General features: G+C 45.2%; 1 pseudogene across 1 annotated transcript; it reads left to right on the top strand.

The window, feature by feature from the left end:
• The first annotated feature begins 1,122 nt into the window (after window positions 1-1,122).
• Window positions 1,123-7,912, top strand: LOC123444361 (annotated as a pseudogene). Its single transcript, XR_006630980.1, has 15 exons — window positions 1,123-1,649; window positions 2,387-2,433; window positions 2,542-2,581; window positions 2,670-2,732; window positions 2,818-2,955; window positions 3,381-3,539; window positions 3,623-3,676; window positions 3,852-3,920; window positions 4,043-4,172; window positions 4,474-4,514; window positions 4,715-4,939; window positions 5,517-5,562; window positions 5,660-5,811; window positions 6,350-6,566; window positions 7,064-7,912. The product of XR_006630980.1 is annotated as an ATP-dependent 6-phosphofructokinase 6-like (transcript).
• Window positions 7,913-19,639: the final 11,727 nt, after the last annotated feature.

The following is a 19,639-nucleotide window of genomic DNA, read 5'->3' as shown; positions in this document are numbered from 1 at the left end:
CTAAAGAATTAGACGTTGCTTCCCCTTTGATCCACGAACATCTAGCAAATTTTGTGAGATCAATAGATCGATGTATTCTTCTTCACAATACCTACATCCATCCTACACACAATATTGAGCAAATAATAAGGTGTCAAAATTGCATCAAGCAAAGAGCAATAGGCCAAATGAAAATCGTATCCCATCGTTTTTTCACTTCACGAACGTCCAACCGGGATGTTCCGGCGTCCAAGAAATGCGTCGGACGACCTGCAGCGAGCAGTCGTCGCATAGTATGAACGACAAAGGTGAGCCGACAAGCTTTTGGGCCAACGCCGAGCCAGGGCGGCGGTCGGCCGTGGCCTTGCCGGCAAACCTGCGACGGGTCAGATCCGAGCGGCTAGAGACATATTGAGTGCCTGCATGTGGCACCGAGGGATTGCCCGGACCTAGTGGACCAGCATCCGGCTAGTCCATGGCAAGCGCATACCGCCGGCGGCCGGATTCGCCAAATCCCGTCGGCAGTATGCGCAAAATTTCGCTAAATCCCACCGTTGATGCAGATCCACCAATAGGTCTCCCGCACCGGAACGAAGGAGGCACCCCGCCAGTGGATTTGCTGGTAGAGAGCTAGGGTGGTCGGTGGAAAATGGGTCGCCGACCTAGGGTTTGTGTGCCTGCAGACGGCGACAGGGGGGGGGGGGAGGGAGGGGATAAGAAGGAGAGACTGTGACGCCGACTAGCGGATCATGGGAAGGAGCACACGAACAAGGCGTGTGTCTGCTCTGTGTCCCACGTCGACGCACGCCGAAAAACAGACGCGTGTCCATTTAAATCGACACATTGGACCGTTTTTCTGTCCGTCACGACTCAAATGAGTGTGCGAACGAAATGGGTCAGCGCGTTGGAGCTGTTCTGATCATGTGAACACATTTCTTCCTATTTATTCCAAAAGCAGTGAAAAATAAACTTTGTAGGAGTAGATGCCACGCATCATCCCGGCTATATTTATACCCACTGTGATCAACCAATGCATCCACAGCTGTCTGCCTGAAAAAACAGGACACGATTCCATTCACCTTTAATAATTGTCGTGTTTTTATTTCCATTTCCATTTCCATTTCATCACCGCGAATTCACAGCAGAAAAACATCACACCGAGAAGTCCCGAGCCTTCTCCTCCTCCTCTTTCCCCTTCTCCACGCTTCGCCACTGGCGGAATATTTAAACCTCCGTCTGACCAGCTCGCTCGTCGGCTTCCGCCTCTCCGGCAACAGCGAACGGTTCTCTTAACGCGCGACCGAGACCTGACCAGACCACCCACTCGGCTCCGCCAGCTTTCCAGCCCCGGGGGTTCTCCGATGGCCTCCCACATCATTCTCCCCAAGGAGGAGGAGGAGGAGGGGCTGGCCGTGGCGGTGGAGGCGGACCACGACTCGCCGGAGCCGCCGCGGTACCGGCACTTGCAGCCGGCCCAAAAGGCGCTCCCGTTCTCGGCCACCTGCGTGCGGATCTCCCGCGACTCCTACCCCAACCTCCGCGCCCTCCGCAACGCCTCCGCCACGAGCCTCCGCGACGACGACGCCGCCTTCGCCAAGCTCGACGCGGGCGACTACGGCTACGTCCTCGACGACGTCCAGCACCTCACGGACTACCTCCCTGAACTCCCCGTGAGCGCCGCCACCCACTCCCCCCCTCCCCCTCCCCTGCCCCCGCTGCCGGATTCGGTGGCCCCTCGCCCGCGGTGGGAGTTTCTCTATAATTGCGTCGTTGCGTGTGACGGGAGAGGGCGTGATTTTGCATCCGGATGCGCGAATTCCGCTCATGCTTTGCTTTGGTTCTGCCATTTGTGCTGAGCTTTGCCTTCACTGATTACGCAGCATTTGATGATTTAGGCGCTCCCTTTCGTTTTCCAAGTTTTTGGGTGACATTTTGTAGACTGGTCATGCGTGAGATCCATTTTCGGACACTTACATAGTGTTGATCTAATGATCTTTGGCGTGTGACCCCATTAGCTGAATACGATCCGATAACGTAGTGGTGGAACTCTTGGAGACTGTAGATTCCTACCTAAATCGAGTCTGTTTTGTTGATATCTTGTTTCCTAGGCGACGCTTGTTAGATTTGTTGTATCATGCTTGTGGGTGCCTGGATGGCTGGATGCCTGGATCGGAGTTTTGATCGGCGGATCCGGGTTGAATGGAGTGGGTCTTCACTTTATAAATATTCGATTACCCTTTCCCCTGCTCCTGTAGACCAGCTGCATATGCATTCATGGAATGCTGGGTACATAGCAATTTTTTTTTATCGTTTTGGCTTCAATGACATGTCAAAATGAATTGAATCGATTTCAAGGTGACATAATGAGGATTAAGCTGACGGTTTCCTTTTTTGTTCTTCCTGACAGACTTTTCCTAATCCATTGCAAGATCACCCTGCCTATTCAACTGTCAAGTAAGGATTTTCCATCAGTTTACCATTGGTATCGCCTGTGAAAACCTCTTGTTGTGCTCATTACATATCTGATAAGCTAAATAAATGCGCTCTTTACATATTTACCAGGCAATATTTTGTCAACGCAGATGATACAGTACCTGAAAAGGTAAAAAAAAAACAGAGCAGATTTTTTGATACGATAATATATTTACTGTGGTAATTGGTGAAATGACATGTTATTTGTGCCATAACAGGTGGTTGTTCAGAAGAACAGCCCACGTGGAGTTCACTTCCGCCGTGCCGGGCCTCGTCAGAGGGTATGCTGCCTTAAATATGCGCCTATATCATTTAAGGGCAATGCGCTGTCTACATATATCTGGTATAAATTTTGAGCCTTATCAGGTCTACTTCGAGCCAGAAGATGTGAAAGCATGCATTGTGACGTGTGGTGGCCTTTGCCCTGGGCTCAATACTGTCATTAGAGAGTTGGTGTGTGGCTTATCCCACATGTACAATGTCAACAATGTCTTCGGAATACAGGTTTGTGCTGTTGCTATGATGCAAAGTTGTAAACTGGAAATGTATGGTGACTTGCTTTTCTTATGCACTTCATCTGGTCCATGTCTTCGAAAAGAAGACCACCTGTTCCTTGGTCCTTGGCCTGTTAAATGTTTCCTAGGAATTAATAGACATTTGCATTTGCATTTCATGCCAGCGCGGAAGGAGCCAAACTCCTGTCATTTTACTCCAGATTTAGTTAGGAAATCATTTCCACTGTTTCATTGTGTCATATGAGTCCAGAATTTGTTTGATCACATGGGAACTTTGTGCCACCTAGTTGTTTTGCCATGACAGTGAGTAAGCATTTTAGTGCAGTGGTGAAACCAATTTCTGAATTATAGCTATTAAATCTATATCTATGCATTGTTCATTTTCTATTATTTATGTCATAAGCAATTTTTTAGAATGGATACAAGGGCTTCTATTCAAGCAATTATCTTCCCATGACACCCAAAAGTGTCAATGATATCCACAAAAGGGGCGGTACAGTTCTTGGAAGTTCGCGTGGTGGTCATGATACGCATAAGATTGTCGACAACATTCAAGATCGTGGAATTAATCAGGTATGTGGCTGTTGAACCGTTGTTTATACGATCTTCCTTATATTTTGGAAATTGAGCAAAATCTGGATGTGTACCTTATCTAGGTTTACATTATTGGAGGAGACGGAACTCAGAAGGGAGCATACGAGATATTCAAGGTAATCACTATCAGGAGTATGTCCACCACATCTATGTAGATGTCGTCTCAAAGGATTATATTTTAGAAGTCATTAATACATCATTAGAACATTTTTAAGTGAAAATATAATTTGAGTATTGACTGAGGTGTTTACATTTCTTGACTCAGTTTCTAACTTTTGGAATTGCTGATAGGAAATTCGAAGACGTGGTCTAAAAGTCGCTGTTGCTGGTATCCCCAAGACCATTGATAATGATATAGCGGTAATATATGATTACTTGCTTTTCTACAACAAAGATGCTTTTACTGAATATCGGTTGATTTTAGGAGATCAGCATGCAGGGATGTGAATTGATACTGATCACTGTAATGTATTAATTCTTAGGTTATAGACAAGTCCTTTGGTTTTGACACTGCCGTAGAAGAGGCCCAACGTGCCATTGATGCCGCTCATGTGGAAGCTTCAAGTGCTGAGAATGGAATAGGCTTGGTGAAACTGATGGGTCGCTATAGTGGTCAGTTTTCTTAGTTCCTAACCCATTCTAATATGGATCCTTGCTGCTTCTGACTGCTGAGTTATTGAATCCTTTGCCCCCTTCCACCTTTCTGCTTCTTCCTTCAAGGGTAAAACAGCAGGACAAAAAGGATTACCTTATCTTTCGCTGATCTGCTCCGATATAACCAATTTTTTTTGAATGAAATGTTCATCAAGTACTTATCCCTTGTGCATAAAAATGGAATTTCTTTATTTTTTATTTTTAACTACTGCATCATGCAGTTCTTAGTCCTCAATGTGACGATTGCTTGCTAATGCAGGGTTTATTGCAATGTATGCTACGCTGGCAAGCAGAGATGTGGTAAGTTAGTGCCTTCTATGCATATCTGAGCTATTCCAAACAGCATTTTGTAGTTTTTTTAAGCCTTATATTCTTCAACATTTTAGTTTTACTTTGACTGTTAGATGAGACGCATCACCAATTTTCAGATGTGTTATTCTTCTCCATAATTTGTGTTATTATTAGCTGGATAACCTGGATTTTTTTCCTGTCTTCTGTAGGACTGCTGCTTGATTCCTGAATCTCCATTTTATTTGGAGGGGAAGGGTGGACTTTTCGAGTATATAGAAAGGAGGCTGAAGGAGAACAACCATATGGTCATTGTAGTGGCTGAGGGAGCAGGACAGGATCTTATCGCCAAAAGTATACCTGTAGCAGATCAGCTAGATGCATCTGGAAATAAGCTGCTTCTTGATGTTGGTCTCTGGTTGACTCACAAGATTAAGGTGAATACAATTTATTTTCTAAAACGAGTTTACATGGTATTGCTCCATTTCTAGTTCGCTTTCCGCCGATATGCTATTTTGCATGTATTTTGTTGATATACATTTCCTGTTGACACTAGACCTGCTAGGATGTGCACTAATGGATGTGTCACTTGAGGTCGCCTTTGGAACATGTATACCATAGGGACGGTTGAACCAGGCCTTGGATAGGGAAAACACGTAAAATATATTGTGAGGTTATGCGACACTTGCGCTTTGCAAATGCCGTGTTATATGTTTTGTGCGAACCTCATTACTTAGGTAACATAAATTAGTTTATCTGAATATCCACATACTATTTAAATCAAATATGGTATTAATATCTCTGTGAACCGTCATGTTTATCATTCTTATTCCCAGCCGTATGAGTTACTAGGATGTTGATAGCAAAGCTAATATCACAGTGAACCTTCATATTTGTGATTGTTGCTTTCGGTCTTACCTCATACGGATTACTAGGATGGTGATATCAAAACAGGCGTTTTTCTAGGACCTCACTTGAGAATTCTCTAATGTATACTTCGTTATTTACTTGTAGGATTATTGCAAGAGCAAAAAGATGGAGATGACCATTAAATACATAGGTAAAAATCTATTGTTGGCTTGTCTACGTCACATTGTACAGTGCTATATCATTTTATTGAGCATGACATCAGCAGCCGCGGTTATTATTACCGACAGATCCAACCTACATGATCCGAGCCATTCCAAGCAATGCTTCGGATAATGTCTACTGCACGCTGCTGGCACACAGTGCCATACATGGTGCAATGGCAGGATATAGCTTCACAGTGGGAATGGTCCACGGCAGGCATGCATACATACCATTTCATGTAAGTATAACTTCCATATGCCCCTATTTAGCTACTTCTGATTATGGGGTAGTATGGGACTCTCGCTTCACCATGGAGAGTGGAGGTATTTGCTTCAGGGCCGTCAACATTTCATATGGCGAGTCATAGTTTCTGTCAAGGTTTAATTCTGGCATTCACAAATTGTGAAGCGATGCGGCAAGTGGTGAATTGAGCGAGAGCTGCCCTGGAGCAGTGACCTTGAACCCTCAATCGTCATAGGTGGTATAGCATAGTGCAAAATACAAGAGTATAACTTGGTCGCAGTGCCTTCCATTTAGCTGAAGTCTGCAACTTAGAAAACACTAGTCAAAGCCCACATGACGTGTCTTGGTGTCCCTAAGGTAGTCGGGGACTCGGGTTGTGGTGGGATACGAGAGGAAAGTAAGGTTTGGGGGAGTTCCACGCCTCCTAGAATTATTCTGAATGGAACATAATGATCTGAACATTCTTCACCTCTGACGCACACTGAATATAACTCGATCAACTGGAATAACTTGAAAGTTTATTTGGATGGCAGAGAGTAACATCGACATGGAACAAGGTGAAGATCACGGACAGAATGTGGGCAAGGCTGCTGTCTTCAACAAACCAGCCGAGCTTCCTGAGCGAGGAGGATATCATCGAGGCAAGAGAGGCCGAAAGGTTGGCCAATAGGCTATCTCTATCTGTTCCTGCGGGCAGCAGCGAGCACGGGGAGCATGCGAAGAAGTACTCTGGGTCGGTATTAGCAAATGGTGAGAAATAGTACCAGTAAAGTTTTCACTTTGGCAAATTTTCCATGGTTCCTGCGGTTGTACAGTAGCAACCGTTGCGGTCTGAGCCCTTGTTTCACACGGTTTTGCGTGTTGACACGAATCCTGCTGATGTAGAGTGACTAATAAACAGACGCTACTGTGGTGTTTTCATCATAACATGTGGAGGGCTCGAGTTAGCTGTGGCGGACGCCAAAATCTGCCCTTGCTAGTTTTCTCTTTCTTAAAGCAAATTCATACCCATATTCTTCGGTCGTTCTGAGAGACGGTGCAGGTGAAATGCTCATCGTGTCAATCGGTTTGCATTATACGGAGTACTAGTAGTTCCCAAGAAGCAACGATCGGCGCACGTTCCGTCCCTGCATCTCTGACCTGTGACGGCGATGTTTTGCCGTTGTTCGAAATTCCACCTCAGGCCGTGAGACCGTCGGCACTTGAACGGGACCTGGCCTCGGGCTCTCACGTGTTACCGGCGTCAGCGGGTCCGTATGATTCAGTTGTCGATGGTTTATCCTGTTTGACACCTTTACGTTTTGCATGAAGGCTCCGGCGATGCGCAAGGAGCACCCACGTTGACGTTGTCACCGCCGCACCAACCTCAGCCTGCCGCAGCCATTACGGTTGCCGCACCGTCGTCGTCCGCGGCAGCTGCCACGGACAGCGTGACGGTAATCGACTCCGATGAGGACGACAGCGACGCAACCGGGCCTCGGGAAGAGGAGCTGGAACGAGAGACCGGAGCATGGCAAGAGGCCGAGGAAGCTGACCGGAAACGGGAGGAGAGGCCTATGCAGCCGGAGACGCCGGAGCGTATGGCACCGCCGCCGGGAACCGCGTTGCACGCGGGTGCTGACGGTGACGGGACGGCGGCCGAGGACGTGGACGCGTTCAAGCCCGACGACGGCTGCACCACGACCCCGCCACCGCAGCAGGACGACCGCGTGGCGGCGAGCACGGGCGGCGAGCGGGCGGGCGTGGCCGCCGGCAGGTCGAGGCTGCTCGCGTTCCGGTCGTTCGCGCGGGGCAAGAAGGGCAGCAAGTCAGGGGAACACCTGCCGGCGCACGGTAAGGCGTGGGAGGAGGCCGGTGCGGACGACAAGGACAAGGGCCAGGCGAGGTGGACAAGGTTTTGGAAGTGAACGTGCCGTGCTGTCTGCCGTCGTGCCGTACGTGCGGCGAGTCGGAGTCAGCGTCGCGCGTCGCGGTGCGTTCAACCGTTGGGTGCGTTTTCATTGGTTTATAATAAACCCATGTTGTAAGAGCATCTCCAATAACACGTGTATATTTAAATGTTTATATGTTTATATAGATAGTGATTTTTTTTTTCATATACACGTCTAATTTTACAACAGAACGTTTATATATAAAATCTTTTTCCTATATTTTAATATTATTTTATAACTATCAATTCAACTATCATTTTATATCCTCCAATGGCTCTATTCCAACGGCTCTGTTTCAATGGCTCTATTCCAGGTCTATATATAACACCTATTCTCACATCTCTTAAATCATTCCACCTTGTGCTTCTCTGATCTCTCTTTCAAGTCTTGTGTCTTCTTTCCTACAACACAATGAGTGAAACAGAATTCGTTTTGGATATGCTCATGAATTCGTCGTCTCGCCTTCATGGGACGATGACGAACTAATTCTTGCAGCATTTGCGGAGTGCAAGGAGGAAGAGGAGGCGAATGCTCGACGTCACGGCGGTTCGACGCTGGGGCGGCGATATTTGTATCACGGAAGAGATGTCGGATTTGTTCTACTCTGGAATGACTACTTCAAAGAAAATCCAACCTTTTCCGAAAGTTATTTTCGTCGAAGGTTAGTATTACAACATTATTCTCTATCTGCCTATTTGTCATCTCCCTATTTCATATTTGTTTATTCACACAGGTATATAATGTCTCATAATTTGTTTAATCACATAGCTGAAGCAGTACTTGAGCATGATAGTTATTTTAAGCAAAAAAGAAATTCTGCTGGAGCTCTTGGGTTGCATCTTGTACAAAAGATGACAGCCGCAATGCAACTACTAACTTATGGATATGCTGTTGATGCCGCGGATGAGTATTGTCGCTTAGGAGAATCTACTAATCTAGCAACCTGCAAAAAGTTTGTGATAGCTATTTATGAAGTCTTTGGGGACCAATATATGAGATCTCCAAATGAAGAAGATACTGCTAGATTACTTGAGTTAGGGGAGCAAAGAGGTTTTCCTGGTATATTAGGATGTATAGATTGCATGCATTGGACTTGGAAAAATTGTCCTAAAAAATGGCATGGCATGTTTAAAGGTCGTGTGAATAAGCCCACAATGATTTCGGAGGCAGTTGCTTCGAAGGATCGTTGGATTTGGCATGCATTCTTTGGTTTACTAGGATCTCTCAATGACATAAATGTTCTTCAACATTCACCTGTGTTTGCAAAGCTAACCGAAGGTGAAGCTCCAAAAGTGAATTATACCATCAATGGTCATCCCTACACAACAGATGGTATATATCCATCATGGGCAACATTTGTGAAGACAATAGGAGCTCCACAAGGCAGAAAGACTACATTTCACCAAAAGACAAGAGGGAGCCAGAAAGGATTTGGAGAGAGTCTTTGGAGTTCTGCCATCCCGTTTTGCCACTGTGTTGTAGTTGGTGATGCCATGAAAGCTTGCATCATAATGCATAATATGATAGTTGAAGATGAGCGAGACAACGATCCATGAGACTACAACTACGACTCTATTGGAGTAAAGGTGGCCCTATATCGTACTCATGCGGAACAACTGAGTATGTTTATTCAAATGAATCAACGAATCACAAACAACACATTTCACTCTCTGCTTCAAGATGATCTAGTTGAGCACACCTGGCAGAAGTTTGGAGATGGTTTCTATTAAATATTTGCTGATAGTATCCACAGAACTTGCTGACTTGTTCATTAATAGTGCTCCAACGACAATTGAGTGCACTTTGAACATGATCTGGCCATGACAGTTTCTTGCGCGTGCTGTAGTAATCATAAATCGTATCCTAATAAGAATTTGCAGATTGATCTGTCCCTATCGCAACATCCAAAGTGGTGTGCAACCATGCTTCCTCCAAAGGTTCATCCTCTTTAGTAGACCAATTCAGTCCTTTAGTGGATTTTGCTTTAACAAATGCATATATTTTTTGAGTTGACGACATTTCTTGCTCCCAACTGGACTATTTGGCACTTGTGATGATACACCAAAGTTCAACATCTCAAGAAAACGCGTGTCGTCTTCCAGCTACAAAAAATTGAGAAACACACACATTTAGACCTTGAGTCCAAATCCATATCCAAAAGACACAAACAGAGCACATCACATGCTCCCGTTCCTCCCCGCTGAGTTCGATCTTCAGTTATTTGTGATTTAGTAAAATAAAAGTTTAGTTCGATCCATCTTTTTAGTGCTAGTTTCTGATCTATCTATCTATGTAATTGAGTGAGAGTTATATAATAAAGTGTAGTTTGAGTTTTTTGCTTCTCTACTTCCTTGTTGCAATCAAAATAAAGGAAAATAATGAAAAGGATCATATTCTAATCTTATAGTAAGTAGTGACATCACATAAGGAAAAGTATAAGTGGTAAAGTTTGTTCAATGTTAACAAACATAGCATTGGTCGGTGATGCAACACATGAAAGAATTAATAAAGGAAGAGAAGGTTTACATGCAAATAAACTATCCTTGGCATGTTTTATGATTGTGAGCTTCCATTAATTATAGTGTGTTAAAATTGTTGACGTTGGACAAGGAAGACAACGTAATGATTTATGTTTGTTCACATTCACATAGAAGTTATATTTTTATAGATCCTCTAACATGTGGTGCTTGCCCAATATATTTGCTAGCCAAAACTCTGCACTAAGTGGAGATACTACTTGTGCATGCAAGACTGTAAACCCAAATCCATGTTTTAAGAGTCCACCATACCTACCTATAGATTGAGTGAGATCCTTCAAGTAAGTTGTCATCGGTGCACAAGGCAATACAAATTGCTTCTAAATGTGCTCGATCATTTAGTGTAAGGGAAATTAAGCATTGTACGAACTTGTGATGGTGATAATAAAAGTGATAAAATGCATAATAAAGGATGTCATCATAAGGGACAATACACGTTCCTTTGCACTAAGGGATTTGGCATACAACCAAAAAGCGCATGACAACCTCTGCTTCCCTCTACGAAGGGCCTATCTTTTAATTTTATGTATTTAATTTTATGCAAGAGTCAAAGTGTTCTTCTCTACTCCTTTTTATTTTCTTTTTTGCAAGCATCATGTGGTGGGGAAAGATCTAGGCATATATATCCAGTTGAATGTGGATGGTCATGAGTTATTATTGTTGACATCACCCTTGAGGTGAATACGTTGAGAGGCATCACTTTACGCCCCTATCTTCCTATGTGTTCGGTTGAAACCTTTTGCTCATATGTATGAGGTGAGTGTTAGCAATCATAGAAGACTAAGTGATGGTTGAGTATGTAGACTTGCTTAAAAGCTCCGATATGTGACCCTTCCTGAAAATGTGATGAATTGTGTTGCAAATTTGACTGAAAACATAGTTTTTTAGTTTTCAATAGAGTTTATGCTTCATACTTTGGTGTTGTGATGAATTGTTACTTTTTTATGACAAGTTCTTATGATGAAAGTTATATGATGAAAATGCTCTAATGAAGTATTTTATAAAGTTTATTTGCTATTATAATAATGAGCATGATGCTACTATGTCCGCATTTTGTTTTTATCGACAACTCTCTCTCAAAGCATGTGGTAATGATTTTCATTATTGGCTTTCGCTTGAGGACAAGCGAGGTCTAAGCTTGGGGGAGTTGATACGTCCATTTTGCATCATGTTTTGCTACTATTATTTATAGTGATTTTATGCATTATACCACTTTATGGAGTAATTCTAATGCCTTTCTCTCATAATATGCAAGGTTTTCACCAAGAGGGAGAATGCGACAGATGGTATTCTGGACCTGAAAAAGCTATGTGAGAGATACCTATTCTACACAGCTCCAAATGGGCTGAAACCCCACGAAGAATTTTTATGGAATAAATAAAAAATACTGGAAAAAAGTACTAGATGAGGGGCTTCTAGGTGGCTACTAGGTACCAGGGCGCGCTAGCCCCCCTTGGCACGCCCTGGTTGGTACTGGGCCACCCAGCCCACTTCTAGTGACCATCTTCTGGTATATAATCACGTTTCACCTGGAAAAAATAAGGAGAGGAATTTCGGGACGGAGTGCCACCGTCTCGAGGCGGAACTTGGGCACGAGCACTTTTGCCCTCTGGAAGAGCGATTCCATCGGGGGAACTTCCCTCTCCGAGGGGGAAATCAAGGCCATCGTCATCACCAACAACCCTCTCATCTTGGGGAGCCCAATCTTCATCAACATCTTCAACAAGACCATCTCCTCTCAAAACCCTAGTTCATCTCTTGTGCTCAATCTTGTACTGGAACCTCAGATTGGTACCTGGGGGGGTGGGGTGACTTGTAGCGTTGATTACAACTTGTAGTTGATGATTTGTGGTTTATTTGGTGGAAGATCGTATGTTCAGATTCAATATGATATTTAATACCTCTCTCATCATGAGCATGTTTATCACTTGTGAGTAATTACTTTTGTTCTTGAGGCCATGGGAGAAGTCATGTTGCAAGTAGTCATGTGAAGTTGATATTCGTTTGATATTTTGATGATATGAATGTTGTGATCCCCTTAGTGGTGTTATGTGAACGTCGACTACATACCACTTCACCATCTTTGGGACTAAGGTAATGCATTGTGGAGTAGTTATTAGATGATGGGTTGCGAGAGTGACAGAAACTTAAACCCAGTTTATTCGCTATTCCGTAAGGGGCTGTTTTGGATCCCTATGTTTAATGCTATGGTTAGAATTTATTCTTAATACTTACGGGAGGGTTAATAATAAGTGGGAGTCTTGTTCAAGTAAGAACAACCCCCAAGCACCGGTCCACCGACATATCAAATTATCAAAGTACCGAACGCGAATTAACGCGACATGACGAAAGTGACTAGATGAAATTCCCGTGTACCCTCAAGAATGATTTGCCTATTATAAGAAACCGTTCTGGCCTGTGCTTTGCCACAAAAGGATTGGGCTACCTTGCTGCACTTATTGTTACTATTGCTACTCATTACTTGTTACAATTATCTTGCTATCAAATAACTTGTTACCGCTATTTCACTGCTTGTAGAAATTACCTTGGTGAAAACCGTTTGTCATTTCTTTCTGCTCCTCTTCGGGTTCGACACTCTTACTTATCGAAAGGACTCCAATTGACCCCTTATACTTGTGGGTCATCACCCGCCTTGGTGTGGAAAATATGTGGCAACGTTGGTCTTCGTCTTGTTGTTGTTGAAGAGTCAATACCTTTGAAACAACGAGAGTGGGGTTCGATTAGTTGTCGCAACAGATTTTCGCATCTTTATCTTCATTGACTTGTCGGCGCATGGCCACATGTTCCAATGCATCCATTTCATCTTCTCTCATAGAGTCATAGGTGTCGCAATCTTGTAGGATCATCGTGCGTCTTGTTGGACATTCGAATATCTTGTGGCCGCAGACTTGGCACGTGAAGCACTTGATGGAGCTTGTTTTAGCGTCGACATCCGGTATTGGAGTAGAGGATGAAGCTCTTGGCTTGTAGTTCTTTGTTGTAGGATTGCGGCTTGAAGAAGTCATCTTGTCCTTGTAGCTTGACTTGTCGCTGGTTGTTGTAGAAGGCCTTGTAGTCGAAGGCATCGTAGTCGTACAACTTTGTGCACTTGAGCCATAGGTCTTGGAAGAGAACCTGGAGTACTTGTAGTCATCTTGCACTTGACGTCCCGCTTTTTATGGTTGATGCACTAGCTCGAGTAAGTTGGCGTAGGGTTGGAAGCCCGCAATTTCCTTGACTTGGTAGTTGAGACCATTCAAGAAACGCGCCATTGTTTGCTCCTCATCTTCCTTGGCATTGGCTCGAATCATGGCTACTTCCATATCTTGATAATACTCTTCTACCGACTTGGTGCCTTGTTTGAGTAGTTGTAGCTTCTTGAAGAGATCACGGTTGTAGTGTGTAGGCAAAAAGCGAGTTCTTATGAGGTCCTTCATTTGGGCCCAAGTGGTGATAGGAGGATCACCCTTTGCTATTCTTCGCTCGATCACTTGTTCCCACCAAATGAGAACATAATCTTGGAACTCAAGTGAGGCCATGGAAATCTTCTTCTCTTCATCAAAGTTGTGAATACAGAATATCTTTTCAATTTTGAGTGCCCAGGAAAGAAAATCTTCTGGATTATTGCTTCCGGAGAACTTAGGCATGGTGAACTTGAGATTGCTGAGGTGATGCTCTTCATGGTTGTTTCTGCGATGCCCTTGTCTTGGCACAGGGTCTTCAATGTCATTGTCGACTTGACGTTGTTGTTCTTGCCTTGGAGCTTGTTCATCCATTGCCTCATCATGATGTGCTTGAGTTTGTTGGTGAGGTCCTCTTGTGCGGTGTCATAGCTCTTGGTGCTCCTCTTGGTGCGCGGCTTCGTCTTGATGTTCATGCCAGAGTGCTTCTTGTTCTTCACGCACTTGACGGTTGCGTTCTTGCATAACGCGTGTTGCTTCTCGAAGAGCACGTTGAGCTGCAAGGGCTTGTTCTTCACGTCGGCGTTCGTCTTCATAGCATTGTTGAATGCGTGCTTGCTCCAAAGGTCATGGACGAAGAGGCCGAGGAACCCACACCCACAAACACAGGGCGATGGACCGCAATGTCCACTTATGATGTCTACATGGTGGACACACGCGGTAACAACGGTGATCTTTCCCCCTCAGCCGAACGATGACAAATCTGGGGAGGAGAATTCAAAATACCGAAAGCAGCGTAAGCGCGCTAAGGCAAACAAAGGAAAAGTCCGTGCACAAGACACTCGGGGAAATAAAACCCCAGACTACCACGACGACCAAGGTATGCTAGAACATCCGCTCGAGGATGCGGACCAACCCGAGGAGCAGAACGGTCCCGACGACATCAACATGTCGGACGACGATGAATATCTTTCCCCCGACAACTACCTGGAGGAGGAACACCTTGCGATACCTGATGACCTTGGAGGCCAGGAAGAATTCCGGCAGCTACTTCTAGCTACCGCTCGAAGCTTAAAGGCAAGGGAGCATCAACTCCAGGCCAAACAAGACACTATAAAGAACAGATGGACCAAGGTACTGGTCGCCGAGGAAGAGCACGGGCTTGGATGGATGGATCGTAAGAAAAGTTACCCACGTCACCAACTGTTGTTGCAATTCGATGATGAGGCCCCAAGGCCTACATCCCCCAAGCAAACAGATTATGACCAGCCTGACCGCGTGCCTCGAGGGCGCGACAGGACGACATCGGACGCCAAACATTACCCTGGGGCACCTCATGAAAAGGTGAAGGATAAAGCACACCTCGTGTTAGAAACGACCTGCGATACAACCTGGATAACAAGACATGCCGCATCAGATTCATTTATGGGTCAAGAAAGTACTCCCCCACTAGACGTGATGGAGAGCCACCTCGGGTCCCGTACTACGCCAGAGATCGGATTCATACCGATATCAACCCAAAGCCAATCTTCAGCACAAGATAGTCAAGACTAGAGGCGCCGCACACCCACTTTGTTCCACTGACGAAGTAATGCATCATCAGTTCCCAGAGGGATTCAAACCCGTTAATGTAGAACCATACGACATGACTATGGATCCTGCGGTGTGGATAGAAGACTTCCTTCTCCACATTCACATGGCGAGAGGAGATGATCTCCATGCCATGAAATACTTTCCCCTAAAGTTTAAAGGGCCAGCACGACACTGGCTAAACAGCCTGCCTGAAGACTCTATCGGAAGCTGGGAAGAGCTCAAAGAAGCCTTCCTATCTAACTTCCAAGGGACCTATGTTCGGCCCCCGGACTCCTCCGACCTGAGTAACGTCGTACAAAAGGCGGGCAAGTCGTCCAGAGAATTCTGCAACCGATTCTTAACAAAGAAAAACCAAATTGTGGATTGCCCAGACGCCGATGCAATAGCCTCTTTCAGGAAGAACATCCGAGACGAGTGATTGTCTCGCTAGTTCGCACAGGACATGCCGAGAACGATGTCCGCCCTCACTTCACTCATGACCCGCTTTTGCTCACGTGAAGATAATTGGCTAGCTCGGCGCAGACAGAACTCGGATGACCTGGAACCTCTGAAGTTTGAGATGGAAATAGCTAGCCGAGGAAAAACAAGAATAAGCACCGCCTCCGCATAGGTGACGCCGATGGTACAACAGTCAATGCTAGGTTTCGTAACTCTAAGCCAAGGAAGCGGAAGAAAACCTTTAAAGGGAATAAATATGGGCCAACCCAATGGAAAAAAATGATGGAACGACCTTGTCAAATCCATGGCACCCAAGATAAGCCAGCCACTCACACCAACCGTAACTGTTGGGTATTCAAGCATGCCGACAAAGTAGCATATGAAGAATAAGGTCGAAGCCCTCGAAGCAAAGATGACAAGGAGCCCCGTGGCCCGAACAACGGGGGACAAAAACAGTTCCCTCCCGAGGTAAAAACCGTAAACATGATTTACATGACTCACATACCCAAGAAGGAGCGGAAACGAGCACTCCGAGAAGTCTACGCTGTAGAGCCTGTAGCACCAAAATACAACCCATGGTCGGCTTTCCCGATCACATTCGACCGCACGGATCATCCGATCAGTATCCGTCATGGAGGGTCGGCCGCCCTCGTCCTCGACCCCATTATAGATGGGTACCACCTCACCAGAGTCCTCATGGATGGTGTAAGTAGACTTAATCTGGTCTACGCAAACACGGTGAAAAAGCTGGGCATCGACCCATCAAGAATAAAACCAAGCAACACTACCTTTAAAGGTGTAATTCCAGGCGTCGAGGCCCGCTTCTCTGGAACCATAACACTAGAAGTCGTGTTCGTCTCACCAAATAACTTTCGCAGCGAGGATTTGATCTTCAACATTGTACCCTTTCGTAGCGGGTACCACACACTGCTCGGTCGCACCGCCTTCGCCCAATTTAACGTGGTGCCCCACTATGATTATCGCAAGCTGAAGATGCCCAGACCCCGAGAAGTCATCACTAGAAACGACAACACAGAACGATCTCTCCGGACCAAAGAACACACCGCGGCCTTGGCAGCGGAAGGCGAGCACGACGGTGAACCATCAAGTCACAAGCAGGTCAAGCCATGACAAGTAGGAATGCGATCCCGAGCTCAATCAGGTCCCCTGGAGAACTCCTCATCCCTGAATACATAAGGGCACCTCTCCCACAACATCTCCCAAGCACCTTCAAGGTATGTCTCTCGTGTACACAATTCTCGTTCTCCGAATCTATGGGATACCGTGAGAGACCCGAACAAACACCATATGCCCGGCTAGACCAAATTATGGTGCCAAATTCCTCCATGATATAGAGGGGATACCATAAAGGCCCTCCCAAGCGTCAAGCTATTTTTCATCGGCAGTTTCTCATGGCTCCTCAGTTAAAAGCCCGTCTGCCATCTGCAACAACCTTCTAAGAAAAAGTTTCCCTCCCCCTATTGTTTCAACTCAGCGCATCCAAAAGCGAGATGTACGTCAAGTCTCTCGCAAAACGGATGCAGGGGAGGTGTTGGTTAATTTTGATAGTTTCGTGTACATAGTGGACCTCGGGCTGAGAATTGTAAAAATTCTTCACCAACTATCTGTTACAAATACTTTTCTTTTGATGTACTTATTGTTAAACATGTTTTGATGTACTTATTGTTAAACATTGACCGCCCCGGGCACCTCACCGTCACACTTATACATGTGTTCGGTCTCTCAGGATTTAGTATTATATGCATCGGTTCCGAATTATGTCTTGGGTCTACAGTTGGATTGCCCTACTCCAGTGCTTACCCCCTTACGTTTCACTAGTCTGGCTAAAGGGGTAAAAGGGAGAACCACTGCGATTGTATTCCCACCTTCCCTCATCTTGAAATACCTCAATGGACAAAGCCGAAAACTGACCGTCATAATGAGCGTGAACTGGTGTGAAATCCAAGATTATTTCCATAGTCGATAGAGGCTATTCCATATTATACAGATGGGTTTTTGCTATTCAACAAACCCACGGTAATCATCCCGATCTTTGGTTTTTCTGCGATACGGGCTGGGGGCTTGTCACTAGCCCCCGCATTATAACATTCCTATGGCTAAGTGAAAGTGATAAAGCCTCATAGTCCGATTGCCTCATTTCTATCCTACACTACCACCTTCGGGCACCGATTAAATTGGCTAAGGGACGTGTACGGATGATGAAACACCTGAAGTAGTATTGTCGTGGTTTTTTCACGACAGATGTCCTCATGAAAGGACTTAGTGGTGAAGCCATCACAACTATGTGGCGACTCAAAGGGGTTGATCAGGAACGAGAGACGAGTTTACCCAGGTTTGCCCCCTCTGATGGAGGTAAAAGCCTACGTCCTGCTGATGTCTACGCACACTTATATTCTTGTAGACTATGTTGGGCCTCCAAGCAGAGAGGTTTGTAGGACAACAACAATTTCCCTCAAGTGGATGACCTAAGGTTTATCGAACTCAGGGAAGTAGAGGTTTAAGATGGTCTCTCTCAAGTAACCCTGCAATTAAGAAACAAGAAGTCTCTTGTGTCCCCAACACACCTAATACAATGGTCAGTTGTATAGGTGCACTAGTTCGGGAAAGAGATGTTAAAAGGCAAGTGATATGGATGGTAAAACAAGGTATTGTAAATCTGAAATAAAAATGGCAGCAAGGTAGCAAGTGACAAAAGTGAGCATAAACAGTGTAACAATGGTGAGAAAGAGAGCCCATGCTTCATACTTTCAATAGTGGCAACTCCCAACAATGTTAACATAGTTTAATCACATGATATTTCCACTAAAACATGCAATGGGGACGTACTCGGAGGTCATTCCTTTGTGATAAAGAGAGGACGAGAATTATGTAGGGCTACAAAAGCACACCTCAGAGTTCGTAGTTCTCTTCTATGGATTTCCCAATGTCACCGCGGCCATGCAAAGAGAGTACCACAATCACCACACTTATCTCAAGGATAGTCAAAGACAAGCACCAAGAGACTCTCAATATTCAATCAATTCACAAAAGAGGAAATCACTCATGAAAATATTCTTCTAATCCATGTCCAATAGACCGCTGTCACCATGATCTCGGGGATTATACTAGATAATATCAAGTGAGTACATCAATCCAATACATAGAAGAAGGGCAAACATCATGGGATCACCCTAGATTAACATAGGCTATGATCACAATCAAGATCACATCATAGGAGAGAGAATTAACCACATAGCTATTGTAGAAGACCTCAACCCCGAGGAGGAACTACTCCCGCTTCATGGAGGGAGGAAGCAACGTCGATGGAGATGCATCTGGGGGCACTTCCCCATCCCTGCAGGGTGCCGGCACAGGAATTCTGGTCCCCCGAAACTTGTTGGCGATGGCGGCGGAGATCGGTATTGCTTCTGGAGAAAAGGGTTCCGGAATCAGGGTTTCCTCCACGGGGGTAAAAATAGGGGCCAAGGTAGGGCACCAGAGGAGGTGGGCCCCTCCCAGGCGGCCTCCCTGCCCGGCCAGGGGGCAGGCCGCGCCACTAGGTCGGATGGGGGCCTGGTACCCCCTCTGGCCCTCATTTGGCCGTCTGGAGTCTTCTGGAATGCTGATTTTTTATATATTTTTTGTGGAATTTTTCGGGCATTGTAAATATGGGTATAAACCTGCAATTCAGAGACATCAGCAGACAGAAACTGGCACTGGTTGTACTGAGTTAGTAGGTTAGTCCAAATACATTGAAAAAGGTACGAAACTGTACAAAACACATAGCAATATCACCCAAAACTTGCATGGAGCAAGCATAAATTATAGATACGTTTGGGACGTATCAACATCCTCAAGCTTAATTCCTGCTCGTCCTCGAGTAGGTAAATGATAACAAGCATAATTTCTATGGTGACATGCTA

The sequence above is a fragment of the Hordeum vulgare genome, chromosome 3H (genome assembly GCF_904849725.1).
Source record: "Hordeum vulgare subsp. vulgare chromosome 3H, MorexV3_pseudomolecules_assembly, whole genome shotgun sequence".
NCBI classification, from domain to species: Eukaryota; Viridiplantae; Streptophyta; class Magnoliopsida; order Poales; family Poaceae; genus Hordeum; species Hordeum vulgare.
The sequence above is the reverse complement of the archived record's forward strand: the minus strand, read 5'-3'. Positions and strand labels throughout refer to the sequence as shown.